Source organism: Garra rufa, chromosome 18, assembly GCF_049309525.1.
Source record: "Garra rufa chromosome 18, GarRuf1.0, whole genome shotgun sequence".
NCBI lineage: Eukaryota > Metazoa > Chordata > Actinopteri > Cypriniformes > Cyprinidae > Garra > Garra rufa.
In genome coordinates this window covers 16,899,336-16,906,950 of record NC_133378.1, presented here as the reverse complement: position 1 = coordinate 16,906,950, position 7,615 = coordinate 16,899,336, and positions in this window count along the sequence as shown.

The window sequence follows — 7,615 nt, the reverse complement described above, 5'->3', positions numbered from 1 at the left end:
GCGATTTATTTGTAAATACCCATTAGAACACATCAACAAATCAGCCTTTTGTGATCTGTTTTATTTCAAAGTTAAAGCACTGTCTTCAGCAAATGTGTTATACAGACGAGCTTTCACGGATCGGAGCTAACTTACCCGACTGAGAATTATGACTGCACGTCTTTTAAAAGCATTTACATAAAAACACTCCAGCGATCCAACACAATAAATATACAAGAATATTTTAAAGAACAACATTAGCTGCAAATGAGCTTTTCAATACGTTTCACTAACGACCATGTTACCGAGCTGTGACTTACTTTCACTTTGAACTCGGTGGAAAATGCATATAAATAATGCCTTTAAAATTACAATATTCCAGCCATTTAATTGTAAATACCCATTAGAACACATCAAGACCTGAATTCAGCTGTTTGAGCGAATTTATTGAAAACCCTAAGCAATTCCTTCACCGTGTACAGATTGCTTTCAACGAGTATACATGGAGACGAACGACATAATTTGCACGAATTAGAACGCCTTTAAAATTACAATATTGCAGCGATTTAATTCAGTCCACCCATTAGAAAATATCAACAGCTAAATGCAGTTGTTTGTGAGCATTTTGTTTTTTCATACAGAGAGCGCTGCATTCAGCAGTGTGTTAGACATGAGCTCCGAGATGTCCGACTGAGAATTATACATGACTGCACGTCTTTTAAAGGCATTTAAATAAAAACACTCCAGCGATTCAACACAATAAATATAGAAGAATATTTTAAAGACCTGCATTGGGTGCAAATGACGTTTTTCATAGGCTTAACTAACTAACATGAGATGCACGGCTGCATTTATGTGTCTGTTAACAAAGACATCATTTGCACGTCTTTTAAAGGTATTTTAATACAAACACTCCAGCGATCCAACACAATAATAGTTCAGTCATATAATAAAAAGTTTAAATGCTTGCTTATTTCTGCTTTTCGGCTCAACCGCACGGCAACGCGACGCGGCTTTGAAGCAGGCGCTCATCACTTATTCCAGTATGGCAAGCCGTTTTAACCTAAAATACAATTATTAATCCACTATGGTGTTCTGGGCTGGCCCTTTTGCCCGAAGGCTGCCCAATTTGGCTCTCCAAGCCAACATTTAAAGTTTGTCATCGAACTTTAGCTTCTAGTTATTATGTTGGCTTGGAGAAGCCAACATATTGTTATGCTATTTAAACTTATTATTATTATTATATGTTATTATTCTTATGAGCTACAGAAATTTCTGACAGCTACTCCTCCGAGGCCTTTGAAGCCACAAGGCCCAAACTTGGCAGAGACCTGGGCCCTTGTCCCGAAAGAGTTGCTATATCTATTTGGACTGATCAGATGTACAGTTGATTTATTATTAATTTTTGAAAATGACAAATTTCCCAATGAATTACATGGGCTGAGAAAAAATGCGCCCTCTAACAGTAATACCTCTCGACTGAAGAGGCGTGACTCAAAACTCTTACTTACAGTCACTCTGAAATCGGTGGAAATACAAATAAATATCGCCTTAAAAATGTAAATATTACAGCGATTTAACTCTAAAAACCCATTAGAACACATCAACAGCTAAATTCAGTGGTTTGTGAGTAACGTTAGTTCTTGTAAAAGAAAAGCTCGCACCCTTCAGCGAGTATACATACATGCCGTCAGCACGAACTCTCTCTGTATGTGCTCATAAACAACATAACTTGCACGAATTAGAACGCCTTTAAAATTAATATATTTCAGCGATTTATTTGTAAATACCCATTAGAACACATCAACAAATCAGCCTTTTGTGATCTGTTTTATTTCAAAGTTAAAGCACTTTCTTCAGCAAATGTGTTATACAGACGAGCTTTCAGGCTCGGAGCTAACTTACCCGACTGAGAATTATGACTGCACCTTTTTTAAAAGCATTTAAATAAAAACACTCCAGCGATCCAACACAATAAATATACAAGAATATTTTAAAGAACTACATTAGCTGCAAATGAGCTTTTCAGTTTCACTAACGACCATGTTACCGAGATGTGACTTACTTTCACTTTGAACTCGGTGGAAAATGCATATAAATAATGCCTTTAAAATTACAATATTCCAGCCATTTAATTGTAAATACCCATTAGAACACATCAAGACCTGAATTCAGCTGTTTGAGCGAATTTATTGAAAACCCTAAGCATTTCCTTCACCGCGTACAGATTGCTTTCAACGAGTATACATGGAGACGAACGACATAATTTGCACGAATTAGAACGCCTTTAAAATTACAATATTGCAGCGATTTAATTTAGTCCACCCATTAGAAAATATCAACAGCTAAATGCAGTTGTTTGTGAGCATTTTGTTTTCATACAGAGAGCGCTGCGTTCAGCAGTGTGTTAGACATGAGCTCCGAGATGTCCGACTGAGAATTATACATGACTGCACGTCTTTTAAAGGCATTTAAATAAAAACACTCCAGCGATTCAACACAATAAATGTAGAATAATATTTTAAAGACCTGCATTGGGTGCAAATTACTTTTTTCATAGGCTTAACTAACTAACATGAGATGCACTGCTCAGTCTTCATCTTCATCATCAAAGACATCATTTGCACGTCTTTTAAAGGTATTTAAATACAAACAATCCAGCGATTAAACACAATAATTGTAGAGTAATATATTACACAGCTTAAATGCTTTAATGCTTTTAGGCTCAACCGCACAGCAACGCTTTCAAGCACGCGCTGCACACTTGTTGTATGGCAAGCCGTTTTAACCTAAAATACACATAAATCCACTATGGCAAGCTGTTTTAACCTAAAATATACTACGCATTACTTATCGTAATAGCATTTTTACTAGCAACAATTCAATCAGAGAGCTCTAAGTGTTCTGGGCTGGACCTTTTGCCCGAAGGCTGCCCGGTTTGCTTCTCCAAGCCAACATTTAAAGTTTGTCATCGAACTTTAGCTTCTAGTTATAGTTATTATTCTTATGACCTAAGAAAATTTCTGACAGCTACTCCTCCGAGGCCTTTGAAGCCACAAGGCCCAAACTTGGCAGAGACCTGGGCCCTTGTCCCGAAAGATATGCTATATCTATTTGGACTGATCAGATGTACAGTTGATTTATTATTAATTTTTGAATATGACAAATTTCCCAATGAATTACATGGGCTGAGAAAAAATGCGCCCTCTAACAGTAATACCTCTCGACTGAAGAGGCGGGATTCAAACCTCTTACTTACAGTCACTCTGAAAACGGTGGAAATAGAAATAAATACCGCCTTAAAAATGTAAATATTACAGCGATTTAACTCTAAATACCCATTAGAACATATCAACAGCTAAATTCAGTGGTTTGTGAGTATTTCTTGTAAAAGAAAAGCTCGCACCCGTCAGCGCTTATACAAGCCGTCGGCATGTACTCTCTCTGTATGTGCTCATAAACAACATAATTTGCACGAATTAGAACGCCTTTAAAATTAATATATTTCAGCGATTTATTTGTAAATACCCATTAGAACACATCAACAAATCAGCCTTTTGTGATCTGTTTTATTTCAAAGTTAAAGCACTGTCTTCAGCAAATGTGTTATACAGACGAGCTTTCACGGATCGGAGCTAACTTACCCGACTGAGAATTATACATGACTGCACGTCTTTTAAAAGCATTTAAATAAAAACACTCCAGCAATCCAACACAATCAATATACAAGAATATTTTAAAGAACTACATTAGCTGCAAATGAGCTTTTCAGTTTCACTAACGAACATGTTACCGAGCTGTGACTTACTTTCACTTTGAATTTGGTGGAAAATGTATATAAATAATGCCTTTAAAATTACAATATTCCAGCCATTTAATTGTAAATACCCATTAGAACACACCAAGACCTGAATTCAGCTGTTTGAGCAAATTTATTGAAAACCCTAAGCATTTCCTTCACCGCGCACAGATTGCTTTCAACGAGTATAAATGGAGACGAACAACATAATTTGCACGAATTAGAACGCCTTTAAAATTACAATATTGCAGCGATTTAATTCAGTCCACCCATTAAAAAATATCAACAGCTAAATGCAGTTGTTTGTGAGCATTTTGTTTTCATACAGAGAGCGCTGCATTCAGCAGTGTGTTAGACATGAGCTCCGAGATGTCCGACTGAGAATTATACATGACTGCACGTCTTTTAAAGGCATTTAAATAAAAACACTCCAGCGATTCAACACAATAAATATAGAAGAATATTTTTAAAGACCTGCATTGGGTGCAAATTACGTTTTTCATAGGCTTAACTAACTAACATGAGATGCAAGGCTGCATTTATGTGTCTGTTAACAAAGACATAATTTGCACGTCTTTTAAAGGTATTTTAATACAAACACTCCAGCGATTCAACACAATAATAGTTTAGTCATATAATAAAAAGTTTAAATGCTTGCTTATTTCTGCTTTTCGGCTCAACCGCACGGCAACGCGACGCGGCTTTGAAGCAGGCGCTCATCACTTATTCCAGTATGGCAAGCCGTTTTAACCTAAAATACACATATTAATCCACTAAGGTGTTCTGGGCTGGCCCTTTTGCCCGAAGGCTGCCCAATTTGGCTCTCCAAGCCAACATTTAAAGTTTGTCATCGAACTTTAGCTTCTAGTTATGTTGGCTTGGAGAGCCAACATACTGTTATGCTATTTAAACTTATTATTATGTTGGCTTGGAGAAGCCAACATATTGTTATGCTATTTAAACTTATTATTATTATTATTATTATTAAAATTCTTCTGAGACTAAAATTCTATACGCTACTCCTCCTAGAGCTTTAAGGCTACAAGCCCCAAACTTGGCAGAGACCTGGGCCCTTGTCCCGAAAGTGTTGCTATATCTATTTGGACTGATCAGATTTACAGTTGATTTATTATTAATTTTTTTACATTAAAAATTCCTAAAATTTCGCCCTCTAATGGAGCAATACCTCTCCACTGAATGGAACTCTCCACTGAATGGAAATATGTCCCATAGATTTGAATGGGCTGAGAAAAAAAGCGCCCTCTAAAGGAGTAATTCCTCTCTACTCAACAGGAGATCGCTGAGCTCTGACCAACTTCCACTTTGACTTCGATGGAAAATGCAAATAAATAACGCCTTTAAAATTAAAATATTCCAGCGATTTAATTGTAAATACCCATTAGAACACATCAAGACCTGAATTCAGCTATTTGAGCTAATTTATTCAAAACTCTAAGCATTCCTTCACCGTGTACAGCTTCAGCACGTACTCTCTCTGTATATCTGCTCACAAACGACCTAATTTGCACGAATTAGAACGCCTTTAAAATTAAAATATTACAGCGATTTAACTAAATACCCATTACAACACATCAACAGCTAAATCAGTTTGTGATCTGTTTTATTTCAAAGTTGAAGTACTGTCTTCAGCAAATGTGTTACAACAGACGAGCTTCACGGCTCGGAGCTAACTTACCCGACTGAGAATTATACATGACTGAACGTCTTTTAAAAGCATTTAAATAAAAACACTCCAGCGATTGTACACTATAAATATAGAAGAATATTTTAAAGAGCTACATTGGGTGTAAATGAGCTATTTCAAACGTTTTACTAACGAACATGAGATGTATGGCTGCATTATCAGTCTGTCAACAAATACATCATTTGCACGTCTTTTAAAGGCATTTAAATAAAAACACTCCAGCGATTGCACACAATAAATATAGAAGAATATTTTAAAGAGCCGCATTGAATGCAAATGACCTGTTTCAAAGGTTTTTAACGAACATGAGATGTAAGGCTGCATTATCAGTCTGTCAACAAAGAATTCATTTGCACGTCTTTTAAAGGTAATCAAATAAAAACATTCCAGCGATTGCACACAATAAATATAGAAGAATATTTTAAAGAGCTGCATTGAGTGCAAATGAGCTGTTTGCACTGGTCAGTTCTTCGTCTGCATCATCAAAGACATAATTTGCACGTCTTTTAAAGGTATTTAAATACAAAAACTGCAGCGATTTAACACAATAATAGTATAGTAATATATTACAAAGGTTAAATGCTTGCTTATTTCTGCTTTTCGGCTCAACCGCACAGCAACGCGACGCGGCTTTGAAGCAGGCGCTCATCACATGTTCTAGTATGGCAAGCCGTTTTAACCTAAAATCCACACACGATCCACTATGGCAAGCTGTTTTAGCCTAAAATATACTAAGCATTTCTAGTCGTACTGCCATTTTTACTAGCAACAATTCAATTACAGAGCTCTAAGTGTTCTGGGCTGGCCCTTTTGCCCGAAGGCTGCCCAATTTGGCTCTCCAAGCCAACATTTAAAGTTTGTCATCGAACTTTAGCTTCTAGTTATTATTCAACCTTCTTCTGAGACTAATTTTCTATACGCTACTCCTCCTAGGGCTTTAAGGCTACAAGCCCCAAACTCGGCAGAGCCCTGGGCCCTGGTCACGAAAGTGTTGCTATATCTTTTTGGAATGATCAGACTTACAGTTGATTTAATATTAATTTTTTTACATGAAAAATTTCTATAGGATTTCAATGGGCTGAGAAAAAATGCGCCATCTAGAGGCGCAATACCTCTCCACTGAAGAGGCGGGACTCAAACCTCTTACTTACAGTCACTCTGAAATCGGTGGAAATACAAATAAATACCGCCTTTAAAATTTAAATATTGCAGCGATTTAATTGTAAATACCCATTAGAACACATCAACAGCTACATTCAGCTGTGAGCTGTTTTGTGTAAAAGTTCAACCGCTGTCTTTAGAGAGTGTGTTACAGATGAGCTTCACATCTCCGTCTGAGAATTATACATGACTGAACGTCTTTTAAAAGCATTTAAATAAAAACACTCCAGCGATTGTACACAATAAATATAGAATAATATTTTAAAGAACTACATTAGCTGCAAATGAGCTATTCAATAGGTTTCACTAACGAACATGTTACCGAGCTGTGACTGACTTTCACTTTGACTTCGGTGGAAAATGCATATAAATAACGCCTTTAAAATTACAATATTCCAGCCATTTAATTGTAAATACCCATTAGAACACATCAAGACCTGAATTCAGCTGTTTGAGCGAATTTATTCAAAACCCTAAGCATTTCCTTCACCGCATACAGATTGCCTTCAACGAGTATACATGGAGACGAAGGACATAATTTGCACGAATTTGACCGCCTTTAAAATTACAATATTGCAGCGATTTAATTCATTCCACCCATTAGAGAATATCAACAGCTAAATGCAGTTGTTTGTGAGCATTTTTTTTTCATACAGAGAGCGCTGTGTTCAGCAGTGTTAGACATGAGCTCCGAGATGTCCGACTGACAATTATACATGACTGCACGTCTTTTAAAGGCATTTAAATACAAACACTCCAGCGATTCAACACAATAAATATAGAAGAATATTTTAAAGACTTGCATTGGGTGTAAATGAGCTATTTCAAACGTTTCACTAACGAACATCAGATGTATGGCTGCATTATCAGTCTGTCAACAAATACATCATTTGCACGTCTTTTAAAGGCATTTAAATAAAAACACTCCAGCGATTGCACACAATAAATATAGAAGAATATTTTAAAGACCT